Source organism: Heterodontus francisci, chromosome 20, assembly GCF_036365525.1.
Source record: "Heterodontus francisci isolate sHetFra1 chromosome 20, sHetFra1.hap1, whole genome shotgun sequence".
Classification (NCBI taxonomy): Eukaryota; Metazoa; Chordata; class Chondrichthyes; order Heterodontiformes; family Heterodontidae; genus Heterodontus; species Heterodontus francisci.
In genome coordinates this window covers 73,210,086-73,228,934 of record NC_090390.1, presented here as the reverse complement: position 1 = coordinate 73,228,934, position 18,849 = coordinate 73,210,086, and the positions used below count along the sequence as shown (strand labels likewise).

Below are 18,849 nucleotides of genomic sequence, written 5' to 3'. Positions count from 1 at the left end.
ACCTAATTTCAAGTAGTTTTATAAATGGTAAAAAGAAAAGCTCCCTGATGCCTATTTGGGTAAAGTTACCACCTGGTCTAATACTCAGTGAAGACAACCTAACAGGTCCCAGTTCAGGACACCTTTAGTTGATTTCAGCTCAGCAATTAGCAGTGTTACTACAATGGGCTTCAATGTCGTTGAGCTAAGAAAGCAAAGGGTCAGATAAGTGCTATCAATTGATGGAAAGTGCTATGTGTGGACAGGATTAGGGCATAGCTGTGAAGCAAACTAAAGCTGAATACCAAGGAATTGTAACCGACTGAGTACCTTCATATGGACGAGAAAATTAATTCAACACTGACCATGGAACGAACTTCGGACCATGGCTTCATGGATGACTGCCACATTAGGCAGTCTGTTTACATATATACTCACACATAAAATAATAAATCTATGCTATTTTGGGGAGTTAAAATAGTACAGTGGATCATTTTGGATGAAGGTAAAACCCAATGACTGCTGATGGTGAAAACACTACTTTGCAGTTATGGTAATGGTAGCTTTTAAATGAAATAAAATATACAGGGAAGATTAGAAATTTTTAGCACTGTAACTGCCAAACATACTTGTGGTTGTAACTCATTCTGTGTTCACCTTCTCCTCAATTAAACTCAGGTTGTATACAAGGGAGTGAATTTTCACCGGGCAATTTTCCTCCACCTCTCCTCAATGCACTGCCTCTTACTGAGGCCCCACATTCTGAATGATAGCAGTTTGGTATATGTCAAATGAAAAAAAGAAGCTACCTCTATCTGACCTCCAATGGCACCCTCATCGCCAGCACCCCACCAACATTTTGGGAGTCACCACTGACTAGAGGTTTAACTGGAACAGCTCTATCAACACCATCAATACATTAACAGGACGAAGCTGAGTACCCTGTGATGAGTGGTTCATCACGCAAAGCTTTTCCATTATCTGCAAGGGTCAAATCAGAAGGGTGATAGAATACTCAACTGCAACAGTACTCAAGAATCTCAATATCATCCAGGACAGAGCAGTCTATTTGATCGCCATCCCTGCCAATTGACTGAATATCCACATCTTCCACCGCTCGCACACCAGGGCTGCAGTATTTACTAAGCATTGCAACAGTTCACCAAATTTACTTTAATAGCACCTCCTAGCCCAAGAATAGCGAGATAATGGGAACACCTTCAAGTTGCCTTCAAAAAACCATTATAACCATTCTCAATTCATTCCATCTTCGCTGCCTCCGGAGAATACTTGGCATCAGGTGGCAGGACCGTATCTCTAACACAGAAGTCCTCGAGGCGGCCAACATCCCCAGCTTATACACACTACTGAGTCAGCGGCGCTTGAGATGGCTTGGCCATGTGAGCCGCATGGAAGATGGCAGGATCCCCAAAGACACATTGTACAGCGAGCTCGCTACTGGTATCAGACCCATCGGCCGTCCATGTCTCCGCTTTAAAGACGTCTGCAAACGCAACATGAAATCCTGTGACATTAATCACAAGTCGCGGGAGTCAGTTGCCAGCGTTCGCCAGAGCTGGCGGACAGCCATAAAGGCGGGGCTAAAGTGTGGCGAGTCGAAGAGACTTAGCAGTTGGCAGGAAAAAAGACAGAGGTGCAAGGGAAGAGCCAACTGTGTAACAGCCCCAACAATCAAATTTTTCTGCAGCACCTGTGGAAGAGCCCGTCACTCTAGAATTGGCCTTTATAGCCACTCCAGGCGCTGCTCCACACACCACTGACCACCTCCAGGCGCTTACCCATTGTCTCTCGAGATAAGGAGGCCAAAGACATTCCTTTCTCACCACTGGGTCAATATCTTGACATTCTCTACCTAACACTGTTATGAAAACACTATTAGCACAAGAAGTATAATTCAAAGGGATGACCATACTTTCCAATCAAGCAGGGTTGGGCCTTTCCAGTGTCAACCACATCTCAAGATTTTTTAAAATTGTTATTAAAAGACACTTTTATGGTGGTGCTTGTTTCATTCCATTGTAAGCGACCAACATTTGTGCAGTTGATTTAGACATTTACAATGCTAAAACCAGCTCCCTTATATTGGTGACAGAAGTAATTTTGCACCAGTATAACAAAGCTGGTTTTAGCAGCTGTTGCACAGGTACTTAGGACTTTTGTGATCTGACGTAAACTAAAAGCACAGTGTGAAAATAGTTGGCTGCACAGATGTCTGAGAAATATTCAGCTGGAAATGCTGACCATATTGTTATGAAATACATTGTACGGGAAAGAATTGATTGCTAAGGGTAGTGCCAATGTTGGACAGCAGTGAATAATTTTTCTACTTCTGGGACCCACTTCAAAATTAAGTAAAACTAAAATGGTAATGGGGATTTAGGTAGGCTTCATTTTTTAAAGCAAAAATAGAAGTTTCAATTTGAGGATGCAATGTACATTCATTATTTTTTTCCAGAGGGGAGGGAATACTCAAATTTTGGAATGCAGGCTATATCCACACCAAAATGGCACTTAACAACTGACAATTTTTTCTAACAGTTCCCAATTTTATCCCCGCTAGTTATTGTCTTTTTAAAAAATAAGTTATGATTTTTTTTTCTTGGCATTCTACGCATAGCTTGAAGTTTCTGGTTGTTTTTGTGTTTTGCAGCTGTAGTAGACACCACCCCTCCCCCAATTCACTGCAGAGTTCACTAAATTCTCCCATTGTGTGGTCCCCACCCAGTACACATTAGGGGTCAACAGTGCTGGCAACTATGTTCAAAGCAACACTGAGAAAGTTGCAGCAGTTTTGACTCAGTCTATACTGTAACTATTCACGATTTTGCTTATTATATCCTCCGCATTATTGAAGTTGGTTGGGGGGGGCTGAAAAATGTTGCATACTGTATTGTGCCTTGTTTCCTCACCCCCTCCTAAAATACAGATAACACAACAAACTTTAAAAAATGCAAAATGAGATTTTTGCACAGCCCATACTAAAGTATACATTTCTCATTATATTTCACGTCTTGTAATACTGCAGTCTTCCAGCTGTTGACCACATGATGACTGCTGTTAACAGAGTAGTAAAATTTCTGCACCAATTGAAGCTGGTCAATGCTGGAAGGCTTTATCAGCTATTGCACGTACAGTTAAGAAAAACAGATCACACCATACAAAAAAAAAACCTCACATACTGGATCCACGCCTACTTCTTTCTGTTACAGCTTCTCAGGAGGATAAAGATAAGGGGTAAGAATAATCGGAAAACTAACAACTCTGGTGAGCAGTAATTTGATTTTCTTGCAGACTTGGGCATAATTCTAGTTAATGCTAACATTTGTCGAAGGACTGAAGATTTATGAGAAGGGGCTTTGGTGTTAACCACATCTGGGTGGCCAGATCTCTGCTTCTGTCCCAGGTAGTGGTTATTCGACCAAGACCTCGGGAAATTTAATTCGCTAGTGGTGCATATGCCTCGACAGATTTCCGACTTAAGAAAATAAAATTATTTAAGTTTCTTCCGTCAGATAGTCACCGCCCCTCTTTTCACCGCAAGCCTTTTTGAATGAACCACCCCTCAGTGGTCGAGTTTAAAAAGCCTGAGCTAGCCTGGTGTTTTTTTCTTTCACACTTTGCGGGTTAGTAATGACATTTAAAAAGTAAATTGCATATGGGGTGGTGGGATGGCGAAATACGCATTTATTTCTTTTCAAAGAACTGCAATTATATAGTGCACCCTGGGAGCCGCCCCTTTAAACGCACTAACAAGTCCAAATTTCAGTTGAATTGTCAAATGCAATGCATGGAGTAGAGCTTACCATCAGCTAAGCCTGTTCTAAGTATTTTAACCGGTTCTTAAAATACCATTGGGGAGATAACAGGAAAGACTTAACCGTTTTTTTTTTCAAATTGGCCTCGAGCGTTTGATCTCGCGCGAATCCCTCCCGCCCCTCCCCTGGCCGTGAGGGCGGGCGGCCCAGTGGTGCGCCGGCGCAGTGACTTGCGGCCGGGCGTCGTGTCTGTCTTTGCTGCTGTGTAAAGCCGTTCGAGCCCAGGCGAGGGGCCGTTTGCCGGAGGGAACTTAAAGCGTGAGGAATGCTTCTGTGGACGCGTTGTGGGCTAAAGAAGGACTTCACAATCGGTAATGGTTCACCTTCCGCTATCCTCCCGTCTCTTTAAAAGCTTCAATGTTTTGTTTTAATGCAAGGGAGAGGAAAAACTAATCTGTCTTGTGTCTGTTTACAAAGGACATGCTTTTATATGTACGCGTGTTCTAAAGTGGTGCTGGAGAGGTTTTTTTTTTCAAGTTAAGAGCAATCTTTCTGTCCTCCACGTCAGTGATTTAACTGTATAAAAGATTGTTGTATAAATAGCCTTGCAGTTGTACAACTCAGTGGAACGGACGCTTGCCGTCACCCCCCCCCCCTTTCTCCGCCCACAGTTGTATGATCTGTTTTGGCTATTAAATAGTTTTGATGCCGCAACGAGTTTAAACCAGTTTTAATAAGTAGGTTCTGATTTGTGATAGTTTTGGTTTGTCCAGACTCAGATGGGGGTTTCATGGAGTATTTGCGTGGGTTGCACGGATTGTGGCTGCTCATCTTTTCTTGGGGTTGAAGTGGATGAATTTAAATTCCAAATATGTTGACTGACTTTCATAAGTAACTTTTTTAAAGTAAAAAAACCTTAATCGCAGAGGATCCTTTTTATTAATATCTGCTTTGTAAATGGACTTTCCGTGAGTTATCAATACAACAAATGAAATTTGTAAACAGTAACACGATTTGTTTTCCAACTTGTATTGTAATGTGTTAAATGATTGTATTGGCGAAACTTTATGCACTTGACGTATTGCCTCAAAAACACAACATAATTAGCATTGATTGTTTCAAATATTTTACTAATGCAGAATAATTTTCGTTGGGATTTATTGAAGTGTGTGATCTGTGTCTGGGAGAAGTCTCCCAGTGTCCTCCAGGCTTGTTTTAATTATATAAAAGCAAAATACTGCCGATGCTGGAAATCTGAAATAAAAACAAGAAATGTTGGAAATACTCATCAGGTCTGGCAGCATCTGTGGAGAGAGAGCAGCAAGAGTTCAGTGACCTTTCATCAGAACTGGCAAAGGTTAGAAATGCAATAGGCTTTAAACAAATAAAGCGGGGGTGGGGCAAGAGATAACAAAAAGGAAGGTGTTGAACGATTGTTTTAATTATTACGGATTATCACTGGTGGTTGCCAATTAATTTTTAGAGTATTGGCCTTTCTTTATGCAGACTGGATTGGAAAGGCTTTGTCTCATTAAGTGACAGAAGTTACAGAAAAACTGTTCTCTTCACAATTGTACACAGGTTTAGGTATTGAATTAATGTTGCCTAATAAAATGTTGCAATGGCTTTAATTGTTATTTGACTGAACAGAGGTATGGTATACCTTTTGTACAGTTTATACAGTATATGTTTGCTATACTGGTAAATTATTTTTGATAGTGTGTATATCTACAGAAACAAATTTCTTTTCAAATTGTTGGAACGTACATCTTCTGGATTTTTTAAACTGTCTGGTCTTGGATGCATTTTCATATTTAACCAGAAGTCTGATTAACAGTAATCAGGCACATGGTGGCATATGCCTTCCATACTTAAAAATGGTTGTCATTATTTCACCTTTTCTTTTAGATTATGCTAGAGTGTGCCAATGCATGGGAATGTAATTATAATATTCATTCCAAAAAATAGTTACAAGTCAACAATTCAAGCTTCTGGCTCTGTTGATGTTTGTAGCTTATTTGAGCTTCACATATAGTTTATAAAGCTAACGGGGGATTGAACTAGCACATCTATCCTCATAAAGGAGGAGTTATGGTGGTATCCATTATATGATGTGATGTGCCTTTACATTGAACATTGTAATCTGGTTTATTGGTTTGTTATGCTATGTGCCTAGTGTAAAACATTGTTGAATTTCTGAAGCTGTTATCTGGTGGTGTGTTCTGCACACCATGTGAAGAAATAGTGTATTAATTTAACATTTTGGCATGTGACAATCAGCTACCTATTGTGATGCTTTTGGAAGAAATCATGTTTCATAGTGATCTAATTGGCCTGTGGGAAGCATGTAACCAGTGCTTTGCAATCTTTGGGGGTTGCATGCAGTCTCAGTGGTGGTTTCACTGTTTACTACTTCAAACACTTTGTGAGTAGGAACGTTTGTAATATGTCCTCTTCCGATGGTGCGTCAATATTAAGCTGTTGGAAATTTTGGATAGAAGTTTAGGGCGATTATTAAGCAAAATAAAAGCTCCTGGTTGCTTGGTGGGTGAATACATTGCCTGGTTTGACATTAAGTCAGGCAAGTAGAGAAAGTGTCAGATCTGGCTAGGGCATCCTTAGAGTATGAAGTAAAAGGTAACTTTAATTATCCAACTCCTGAGATTAGGTTTGTCTGAATGTCTGTGAAGAAAGCACCAAACTTCGCTGAAGTGCCACTTTCCAAGATGCAGTCGACTGCCAATGTTGATAACACTTCAAGGATAGTCACTTGGAAAGGTGACTGCTGATACAGTTCTTAGGTCATCATATCTCAGTAGGAATTCAGTTTTGCTTTTGGGAGGAATGAAAACTTTGAGCTGCAGATAGTGATATTTTTAGCTTGTGTTATATGCAAAAAGCTGCCTTCTGAGCACTAACTATATAATTGAATCTCTAATTTCAGATGCCATTAATTGTCAATGAAACTCATCAATTTGAAGCACACCCTTGTAACTTACTGCTGGATTTGACATAAATCAAATGCAAGATGTTGAGCTTGGTGACTATAGTATACATTACTTCACACTTCTGTCTCCAAAAATGGGATGGCCCATGGGAATAATATGCTACCCTTTCATCCCTAGCACAATAATTTTGAACTCAGATTGGGATTGTAATCTCTGCCTTCTGGGACATAGTGAGGATGTGAATGGTTTTAGATAAGTTCAAGTTCTTTGATTTCTCTTTCTAGCTGTAATGGTGCCACAATATATTAATTTGTCTGAGCAGTTTAATCCAGTTCTTATATTTTGGCACACAGAACAAATTGCTTTAATTTGGCATATTCACTTAAGAATGGCTCATAAGTTTTTCCAGTCTCATAACATGGATGCTGTGGAGGGTCCTGTTATAATATTGATGCCAAAGAGCATTCGGTTAGAACAAGGTGGGAATATACTCAATCTGGCTGTAAACACTAACAAAAGGAGTGGTTGATGCTGATTGTGGCTGTCGAAAGTGCAAAATTGTCCAATGTATCTTGAGTGCAAAACTGATGAAATAATTCTGAAATGTCAATTTTTTTTTTTTGCCATGGAAGCGCAAGCAAAGACGATTTTTTTTTTTGTTCCTGAGTCTCAGTTACAATTATGGAATTTTGTGAGTAATTTTGTTTTCTCCATCATAAGAGTAAATTCATTTACCCGAATACATGTTTCCATCAAACAATGGTGTGTAGTTTAAGTTGGGTGGAAATGGGAAAGACAGAATCATCACCAGCAACTGCTTTGCAAAAAAAAAATGGTGTCAGAGGTTATGATCTAATATTATTGAACTCAATGAGTCCGGAAGGCTGTAGAGTGCCTAATCAAAAGATGACGTGCTGCTCCTTGAGCTTGCATTGAGCTTCGTTGGAACAGTGTACGAGAGTGAGGACAGAGGTCCGAGTGGGACGGAGAGTTAAAATAGCAGGTAACTGAAAACTTGGGGTTATACTCGTGGACTGAACAGGGGTGTTCTGCACATTGGTCATCCAATCTGCGTTTGGTTTCCCCAATGTAGAGCCCACCACATTGATGCGCAGTGAATACAGTATACTAAATTTTAAAGTAGTATACAGTAGTTGTTTCAGACGGAAGGAGTATTTGGGGCCTTGGACAGTGAGAAGGTAAAAGGGCAGGTGTTGCATCTACTGCGCTTGTGTGGGAAGGGTTGTTGGATGGTTGAGGAGTGGACCAGGGTGTTGCAGAGGGAACAGTTCATTCAGAGGGGAAGGGAAGATTTTTAAAAAAAAAATATTTGTTCATGGGATGTAGGATTCTCAGGCAAGGCCAGCATTTATTGCCCATCCCTAATTGCCCTTGAAGGTTGTGATTAGCTGCTGCCTTGAACCGTTGCGGTCCATGTGGTGTAGGGACACCCACATTGCTGGTAGGAAGGGATTTTCAGGATTTTGACCTTGCAATAGCAAAGGAATGGCAATTATAGTTCCGAGTCAAGATGGTGTGTGACTTGGAGGGGAACTTGCAAGTGGTTGTGTTCCCATGCATCTGCTGCCCTTGGTCTTCTAGGTAAGTGGAGGTCATGGGTTTGGAAGGAGTTGTGTAAGGAGCCTTGGTGAGTTGCTGCAGGGCATTTTGTAGGTGGTACACACTGCAGCCACTGTGTGCTACTGGTGGAGGGAGTGAATGTTTAAGGCGGTGCACGGGGTGCTGATCAAGTGGGCGGTTTTGTCCTGGATGATATTGAGTTTCTTGAACGTTGTTGGATTTGCACTCATCCAAGCAAGTGGAGAGTATTCCATCACACCACTGGCTTGTGCCTTTGTAGATGATGAACAGGCTTTGGGGAGTCAGAAGTTGAGTTACCCACTGCAAAACTCCCAGCCTTTGACCTGCTCTTGTAGCCACAGTGTTTATGTGGCAGGTCCAGTTCAGTTTCTGGTCAGTGGTAACTCTCAAGATGTTGACGGTGTGGGATTTGACAATGGTAATGCTGTTGAACGTCAAGGGGGAATGGTTAGATTCTCTTGTTGAAGATGGTCATTGCCTGCCACTCGTGTGTTACTTGCAGATGTTATTTGCCCAAGCCTGAATATTGTGCAGGTCTTGCTGCATGTGGGCTTGGACTGCTTCAGGAGTTGCGAATGGTACTGAACACTGCAGTCATCAGCGAACGTCCCCGCTTCTGATGGTGGGAAGGTATTTGAAGCAGCTGAAGATGGTTAGGCCAAGGACACTACCCTGAACTCCTGCAGCGATTGTCCTGGGCTGAGGTGATTGGCCTTACCAATAACCACAAACTTTGAGCTTGGTATAGCTCCTACCAGTGAAGCATTTTCCCCTGATTCCCTTTGACTTCAATTTTGTTAGGCTCCTTGGTGGTTCAAGTGCAGTCACTCTCTCTCACCTCACCTCTGGAACTTAGTTCTTCTGTCCATGTTTTGACCAAGCCTGTAATGAGATCTGGAGCCGAGTGGCCCTGGCAGAGCCTAAATTGAGCATCGGTGAGCAGGTTAATGAGTAAATGTTGCTTGATAGCACTCAGTGACAACTTTCATCAGTTTGCTGATTGAGAGTAGGCTGATGGGGCTGTAATTGTCAGATTCGATTTGTCCTGCTTTTTGTGGACAGGACCTACCTGTGCAATTTTCCACATTGTCGGTTAGATGCCAGTGTTGGTGTCGTAGCTGTACTGGAACAGCTTGGCTCAGGGCATGACTAGTTCTGGAGCACAATTCTTTAGTACTACAGCCAGGATGTTGTCAGGCCCCATAGCCTTTGCTGTATCCAGTGCCTTCAGCTGTTTCTTGGTCACACATGGGGACCTCAGGAGGGGGCTGAGATAGATCATCCACTCGGTGCTTCTGGCTGAAGATGGTTGCAAATGCTTCAGCCTTTTCTTTTGCACTACACCATCGTTGAGGATGGAGATGTTTGTGGAATTTCTTCCTCTGGTTAATTGTTTAATTGTCCGCCACCATTCACGACTGGATAGTGTAGGATTTCAGGGCTTTGATCTGATCCATTAGTTGTGGGGTTGCTTAGCTCTGATGGTATCATGCTGGATGTGGTGGAACTGGTGTGGGATGAGCCATTTGAATGTGGGGAACCCTATCATGGTTCTGGGAGGGAGGGGAAGTGGCGAGAGCAGAAGTTCAGGAAATGAAACGGACACAGTTGAGGCCCCTGTCAGCCACAGATAAGGGAGCCCGAGGGGAGTCCTTGGTTGAGTAAAAAGGAAAATATATTGGAAGCACTGGTATGGAAATGGCATTGGCAGAACAGATGAGACTGAGAACCTGTAAGAATGAAGTAGTATACTTACAGAAAGTGAGATGGGAAGCATGTATAGTCAAGGTAGCTGTTGGAGTCAGTGGGCTTATATTGGATATTAGTTAGTGGCCTATGCCCAGAAATGGGGACAGGGAAAAGTCTGAGATGGACCATGTAAAGGCATGGTAAGGGTGAAAAATTGGCAACAAATTAAAATGTTTAAGTTTGGCTTTGGAACAGGAAACAGCACCAGTATAGTAATCAATGTACTGGTAAAAGCGAACCATGAAATTGGAGATATTTACAGCACGGAAGGAGGCCATTCGGCCCATTATGTCCATGCTGGTTGACAAGTAGCTATCCAGCCTAATCCTACTTTTAATTTCTTGGTCCGTAGCCTTGTAGGTTATGGCATTTCAAGAGCATATTCAAGTACTTTTTTTAAATGTTAAGAAGGTTTCTGCCTTTACCACCCTTTCAGGCGGTGAGTTCTAGATCGCCACCACCCTCTGGGTGAAAAAAGTTCCCGTCGAATTCCCTCTAAACTTCCTACCTCATAATCTGTGCTCGCTGATTATGGACACCTCGACCAAAGGGAATAGAAACTTCCTAGCCACACTATTTAGACCCCTCAAATTTTATACACTTCAAACCCTCAGCCTCCTCTGTTCCAAAGAAAACAGCCCTAGCCTATCCAATATTTCCTCAAACTAAAATTATCTAATCTAGGCAACATCCTCATAGGTCTCCTCTGTAACCTCCAGTGCAATCACATCTTTCCGGTAGTGCGGTGACCAGACCTGCATGCAGTACTCCAGCAAAACTCAAGAAGCTTGACACCATTCAGGACAAAGTAGCCCACTTGATTGGCACCCCATCCACAAACATTCACAAACATTCACTCCCTCCACCACCGACGCACAGGCAGCTGCATGTACCATCTATAAGATGCACTGTAGCAACACACCAAGACTCCTTAGACAGCACCTTCCAATCCCACAACCTCTAGAAGGACAAGGGCAGCAAATTAATGGGAACACCACCATCTGCAAGTTCCCCTCCAAGCCACACGCCATCCTGACTTGGAACTATATCACCGTTCCTTCACTGTCGCTTTGCCAAAATCCTGGAACTCCATTCCTAGCAGCACTGTGGGTCTACCTTCCCCACATGGACTGCAGCAGTTCAAGAAGGCAGCTCACCACCGCCTTGTCAAGGGCAAATAGGGTTGGGCAATAAATCCTGGCTGGCCAGCGACGCCCACATCCCATGAAAGAATTAAAACAAAAAAAAGCTGTGGCCTAACTAGTGTTTTATACAATTCCAGCATAACCTCCCTGATCTTACATTCTGTGCTTCGGCTAATAAAGGTATGTATCCTGTATACCTTCTTGACCACCTTATCTACCTGTCCAACCACCCTCTGGGATCTGTGTACATGCACTGCTAGGTCCCTGTGGTCCTGTACACTTCTTAGTATCTTACCATCTATTGTGTATTTCCTGGCCTTCTAGCCTTCCCCAAATGCATTACCTCACACTTCTCGGGATTGATCTCTATTTGCCACCGTTCTGCCCACCTGATTAGTCCATTGATATCTTCCTGCAGTCTGCAACTTTCTTCATTAACAACCACAAGGCCAATTTTTGTATCATCTGCAAACTTCTTAATCTTACCCCCTGCATTCAAGTCCAAATCATTGATGTATAAGTTACGAGCAAGGGACCTAGTACTGAGCCCTGCAGAACTCCACTGGAAACAGCCTTCCAGTCATGGAAACAGCCTTCCAGTCATGGAAACAGCCTTCCAGTCATGGAAACAGCCTTCCAGTCATGGAAACAGCCATCAACCGTTACCCTTTGCTACTGCCTCTGAGCCAATTTTGCATTTAACTTGCTACTTCCCCTTGGATCCCCTGTGCTCTTTGTTTTCTCACCATTTGCCATGTGGGACCTTTATCAAAAGCCTTGCTAAAATCCATATAGACTACATCAAATGCACTACCCTCATCAACTTTCCTTATTACCTCCTGAAAACATTAAATCATGTTAGTTAGACACGACCTTCCCTTAACAAATCTGTGCTGACTGTCTTTGATCTGTGTTTTTCGGTAATTTTCCCACCACCAAGGTTGGGCTGACTGGCCTATACTCCATCTATCCCTTTTTCCCTTTTTTAAACAATGTTACAATGTTAGCTGCCCTCCAGTCCTCTGACATCACGTCTGTAGCCAGAGAAGATAGGAAAAGGATGGTCAGAGCCTCTGCTATTTCTTCTCTTGCTTCCCTTTTAAGTTGTCAGGAAAACATGCTCCATCAAATAATTTTTTTTAATTCACTGGCTGGAAACCTGAACATTAAACTGGTGGAGATGAGCCACTCAATCCTTGCAAGCTTCGAACTCCGCCTGCTGACTGTGAGCATCGAGCCATATTCCCAGCTGCAGACTGTAGTGTTCGTTGGTTTAATTGATTTGTGTTCACCAATCGATGCTGACTACGCTTAATTACTTAAGTCTGAGGCGGAGAACTTCCCGGAAAGAGCAGATGGAGAACCATTCTCAAAGGAAGTCAGCTGCATTTGCTGTCTCCTGGAGAACCACTGAGTCAGCGTCTACATCTTTAAACCAGAAGCCTCAGAACTACCAAAGGAAGGTTGAGCGACTACCGAATTCAGCCTGAAGCTAGCAGAGTCATCAACCTCCACAGACAGTTATTTCTCTGGACTCTAATTCGACCAAATTATCCTTCCCCACTCTAACCTGTGTGCGTGTGTATAAAAATTGGAGTGTATTTTATTTTGCTTCGATCGGTTTAAATACAATAAAGTTAACCTCTTTTTTTTCTTTTTAAAATCGAGAAAACCTGTCTGATTTGGCTCTTATATGATCACGGCGCATAAGCAGTTAAACACTCGCTGAATTGGCCAGTATATACACTTTAAAAAAAATAAATAAATAAATAAACCTGTTGTGGTCAAATAAGGAGAGGGGGAAAAAAGGGAAGCCCTTCGACCCTACCTAACCCGATAACACAGTTAGGGACTCATTTCTTCCAGGTCTGGTGCTTAATCCATTTTTCAGAAGTCAAACAGCTTAATACTTCCCTCTCACTGTTAATTTCATCTAATATTTCACTCTACTCCTCCCTGATTGTAATGTCTGTATTATTTTTTTCTTTTGTGAAAACGGACACAAAGTATTTATTTAAGAACCGTACCAACGTCCTCCACTGTAACCATATGGTTCCCAACAGTCTCTATCCTCTTGCTCTTTATGTATTTCTAAAAAATCTTTGGGTTTTCCATTTATTTTACTTGCCAATAATTTTTCATGCCTCTTTACTTTCCTAACTGCCTTTTTAAAATTTCACTCCTACACATTTTGCACTCCTCTAGGTTTTCTGCAGAAGTGAGGGAGGGGACTGGTATAGGATTGGAGCAAAGAATGTTCCACAAATCTGACAAAAAGTCAGGCATGGCTCGGACCCATACTGGTTCCCGTAACAACCTGTACTAAATCTCCTCTTCATGGCCCTCAATGGGTTGGCTGCCTCTTTGTTGACCAGCTCAATAATTCCTTTGCATCCAGTTCAATAGATACACCTATCGCAGTAATGATAAATGTAACAGTTTTTTTCTGAATTAAATTCAAATCTTTATTTTGTGTATCAGTTTTGTTATCAAGGGAAAACAGCAGATGGAACATTTTGAGAAAACATTTTGAGCAATTTTTGGACAAACAACTAAGTAGTGCTAGCTAATCAGAGCCTATAATGCCATGAATCTGTTGGTATAGGGTGCTCCATTTTAAATGTGAACATGGTTATATTGAGGGGAAAAAAATGAGACGGCAAGTGTCTGTCATTTTTAAAGTACGGCATCCAGCAATATGGGTTTGTGGCATACATGTGGATTTAATATTTTTAATCTATATCTATAATTTTGTTATTTACATTTCCTGTCAACTTTCCCATTACAAATAGCTATGTTCACATTTCTGCCTCTATAAAATTGTAACTTTGTGATTACACTCCTGTTAATGGAAGCCTTTGGTACCACCACTGAAGTTTGCAATTACAGCATAAATTTGCATAGTTTCCATTTTAAAATGTGAACGAAGGAATTTATGATGGAAACACAAGGACAGAACCATTACTTTAAAATGAGGACTGAATTATGGCCTAATGCCATTTCTACCCTTGCTTCACCTGAGAAGTACACTTGATCTCAACATCCTGTGTGCATTGCCTTGCTAACGGTACAAGCGTGCACCATTCTGTTAATCCAACTGCTTGCCCCCCAACCCAAAAGTCATTGGCTAGACTTTCCCCTTCCCCATGGAAAATAGTGAATAATTTGGCTAAGATATTGGTCTGTATCCAGGAATATGATCCAAAAAGAAATTTGGGTGAATGTGTTATTTTCAGTGTTTAATTCAGTACTAATTAGAAATTCTAAACACATGATTTGCTGTCTTGCTATGGAGATCTATATGTGACTTCTTCACAAGGTAAATATGTATTAGGCAGACTGGTAAGCCCATTAACAAAATTCTACAGTCAAAGTTATGGTCTCAACTAACTTAGCTGGAAATTCAATCCTTGAATTGATTATACTTTGCACAAAGAAATACCCAACATTGGTGTTAAATTTGTTGTACACCAATTTGACTTTGTTTTCTGCTCTACCTAAAAGTTTGCCTGAAGGAGTGCCCTGGATTTACTTCTATTTAATCACAAGAATCAGTACAGATGAGTGAGGCCATCAGTCAGGTTTTGACTTACCCAACCAAATATCACTCTTTTCTTATTTTCATTGCATTGAGCTGGAATTTGGAGTAGCTTGGCTGATGGTTAACATCATCTTGCGCACATACATTGGAAGTCAGCTCTAAGGGAGACACAGAATATGGTTTATGAAGTGAAAGCATGCAGGTTGTTGCATTGCCCAACCTGTGGTTTGAGAGCAACTAGGAAAAATGACTTGGGTGAATAACATAAGAGCAAAAGAAGCTGTTTTGTTTTAGGTTTTACCTCTTGGGTTTAGCCGACCTTGCATCCCCTCTGATCCATAGAGTACCTTTTTTACCTATTAACTAGGTAAGTGATCATAAAGGAGAGCCTCTGTGCACCAGTTTTTACAATGTGTCGTGTCCTACTATGTGAGTTTTCTCTACAGTCTGAGATTTGGGTTTTGAGCCAGTAAATAAGACCGGTAGAATGAATAGTAAATGGTGTACAACGAGAATTATACTCTACTCTTTTTCAAACTATAAAGCAATAAGGCCACCATTCATTTGATCTCTCAAATATACTTTTAAATAGTTTTCTTGCTGTGGTTTCCATCTGACCCGCTCAGCTTAAAACATGCAGTCCTTTGACTGCAATGCTTTTTTTAGTCTTGCAGCCAAGATTAGACTATTCAATAACCTGCAACAGGCATCAGACTGTTGAGCTGACCATCAGAGGATTACAGCCAATATGTGACTCTTCACTGTTCACAAAGATCTGTTTATCAGACCGCTATCTGAGGGTTTACCTGTTTGAATTGTGCCAAGGTGGTTTGGAACCATCGTTGCATTTGTGCTTGGCCCACAGAAATATGATCCGGAATAAAATGCATCAGACAAGCACATCTCATTATTACCTTGGATCCACAGATAAGCACCAATATTGAAAGAACAGCTAATATTTAACTAGGGCCAGGATGTTTTTCTGTTTGATGTTGTGGAAGTTAAGCAGTTAGCATCTGCAATAGGTCCATTGTGCTTGCTTGTCTGTTCTGAGCTTTATTATTGAGAGGGGTTCTGTTGATAACCCACTGACCTTGGGTGTCAACCCCTTGCATGCAGTTTCTAGCAATGCAAAATAAGTTTAAAAATCCATTTTTATTATAGAAGCCATGGTGCCTGAAACCTGAAAAGTTATATTTATTGTACAGAAAGAAATTTTCCCATATTTATCTAAATCTATGAAAGAATTTTAGCATTACATTGCTAGATGAGATCACCCTAGTTAGATATGTTAATTTGGTGCTGCATGTATTTAAGCAATGACCACTTCCTAGTACTAATGCTATATTGTGAGAACTGAGAGAAACCTGTTTCACAAAGCAGTGATTTGTGGTTCATTAAGTGAGGCTTTGTCTTCTAAATTGAAAAGCACTTTGGAGGGTAGATGACTTAACAAAAATAGGTCCATACTCAGAACAAAATTATCGCAAGAAAACTAAATGTATTTGAAAGAAAGGAAAAACAAAGACTTGTATTTATACAGCATCTTTCATGAACTCTGGCTAGGACATCCAAAGAAGTACTTTGATGTGCAGTCACTGGAGCTCATTTAATCTAAAGCATTCTGTACCTTCCCTTGGCTGAAACCATATGCTTGGAGAATGTTAGCAAGCTTGATCAGTTAAGAAATTTGTGCTATGATTTGTTTTATGCGAACTCTCACTCACATTATAGTTGCCATAGCTTAGCTAAGAGGTGTTGCAGTGAGTGAGAAGGCTGCTTTCAGATTCAGTTTGTTAAGCAATAAGTTTGACATTATGTCTTGAGTATAACACTGGACTTGTTAATGCAGTGTTCCAGTAATTTGAATTCTCAATATTGCATTTTCTATACACAAATTTAAATAGTCTATAAAACTTACACTGGTAAAGAGGTTTATGTAGATTGAAAGAGGCAATTATTTAAGCAGATACCAAAGCATAGTTTTTTGGATTTTTAATATGCTAATAAACCCCATGAGCCACTATAAAATACAATTAATAAAAATCTGGAATTAAAATCTTGTCTCAGTAATGCTACCATGAAATTATCATCGTCATAAAAATCCATCTGGTTCACTAATGTCCTTTTTAGGAAAGGAAATCTGCCATCCTTACCTGGTCTGGTCTACATATGACTCCAAACGCACAGTAATGCGGTTGACTCTTCCTATGTTCCATTCTCCCTCTTCAGCTACCGTCTTAGGCTGAACATGATTGTTTGCAGTTTCTGCATCCAATTTGACCCTGAGCTAGGACGAGAGGTAAGGATCGTGCATAATATGAGGGTGCCTTTCCTCCATGGTTAGTAGCTTTTTAACACTCTCATGTTCTCAGATTTGTGTATGTAGAACAACCATTTGGTTGTGACCGTGGAGGTTGCAGAATTCTATCCCAGTGTGAGATTACTGTCAGAGTTTGGAGGATGGGAAGTAGTAGCTGTGTTGCGGGTCGTTGTTTTTCTGTTTAACTCCATCTGTGTCCTTAATCTTGAAAATGTTAAAGATTTGTAACCACAGAACATCCTAAAGGGATTTACAACCAGTGAAGTGCAGTGACTGTTGTAATGCAGGAAATGCAGCAGCCAATTTGCGCACAGCAAGCTCCCCACAAATAGCAATGTGATAATGACCAGATAATCTGTTCGTTGCGATCTGATTGAGAGATAAATATTGGCCAGGGTATCGAGAATAACATCCCTGCTCCTCTTCGAGATAGTGCCACGGGATCTTTTACATCTACCTGAGAGGGCTGACGGGCCCTTGGTCTAATGTCATCCAAAAGGCAACACCTCTGACAATGCAGCCCTCCTTCAGTACTGCAGTGGAGTTCAGCCTTTTTTTTGTGCTCATGTCCTGGAGTGAGGCTGGAACCCACAACCTTCTGACTTCGAGGCGTGAGTGCTACCAACTGAGCCACTGGAGTCATACCTTCACCAAGGTGAAGGTAGTAGTTTATCAGCAACCTGCATATCCCAACAAATAAAATAGCTCAAAATGAGAAAGTAAATGTGACTCTTTGCTCATGGTGCTTTTTTTAAAGATCTATATTGGTTCTCTTTTACTTTGTCCGGCAAGCCTCCTTACCAAACGAGTATGCAGACTGGCCTGCTTCCACAGCATGGTCACCACTGCTGTATTGCATTTTTTGAAAGTTCTTCTATTTCCCATGTGAACCCTGTGGCAGCCAAATGCAGACTGAATTTCGCAACTTTACAAGGCTGTACTTCAGTTGAATTGTTTTGTTTTCAATTTTAGCCCTGCAATCTGGTCTTATTCCTTCCAAACAAAGCTACTTAAACAGGATATTATGGGTGGAGTCCATAGTAAAGTTTCATGAATGTAGAATTAAGATGATTTGTAGAGGCTTTACTTTTCCTTGATTTATGGAGTAGATATTTATGTCCCCTGTGTCAACGAAGAATAGGCTGTCTTCTGTCTTTTCAGACACGAGACCACTGATCATCCAGTCCTGCAGTCGCACATCCTGCAGAAACTCCTCCACTTTGGTCTCAGCTTGTCTCAGTGATAGCCCAATTACCTCTGAGATGGAAGGTTCTGGCTTCAAGCCCCATGCCAGGACCTAAGTTGATACTTCAGTACAATATTGAAAGAGGGAGGGGGGGGGGGGGGTTGGCGGTTGCAGTGTTGTTTGTGCTGACTTTTCAATCAGATGTACAACTGAAGCTCCCATCTGTCTGCTTAGGATTTTTAAAAACCAAGTCAGTTTTTGGCAGAGCAGAGTTCTCTTGGCCAACATTCATCCCTCAACCAACACAAACAGAACAAATTAATTGGTCATTCATCTCATTGCTGGTTATGGGATCTTTCTGTGACTGCACTTCAAAAATAATTCATTGGTTGTGAAGCACTTTGGGACTGCCTGAGGACATAAGCACTGCATTAATGCAAATTTCTTCATATTTTTCAAGATTGCAAAATGCCAGTTCTGAAGACAGCAAAGGGAAAAACTACACCAGAGAATCAGAAAGATGGAGTGATGTCTGCTTCTGTATTCATTTTTCTTATACAATGAACAAGAAGAATACTTTTTTTCTGATGTCATTGATCT

General features: G+C 41.2%; 1 protein-coding gene across 5 annotated transcripts in view; it reads left to right on the top strand.

Moving 5' to 3' along the window:
* The first annotated feature begins 3,140 nt into the window (after positions 1 to 3,140).
* add3a (adducin 3 (gamma) a) overlaps positions 3,141 to 18,849 on the top strand; it is a 337,068-nt gene continuing 321,359 nt past the window's right edge. For 2 of the 5 annotated variants that reach the window (XM_068053021.1, XM_068053017.1), the window contains exon 1: positions 3,961 to 4,126. The gene's annotated coding sequence lies outside the window, so the exon portion shown is untranslated. Of the gene's footprint in view, positions 3,265 to 3,959; positions 4,127 to 18,849 lie in introns of those variants that run through there. The other 3 variants (XM_068053019.1, XM_068053018.1, XM_068053022.1) reach the window with 3 other exon arrangements.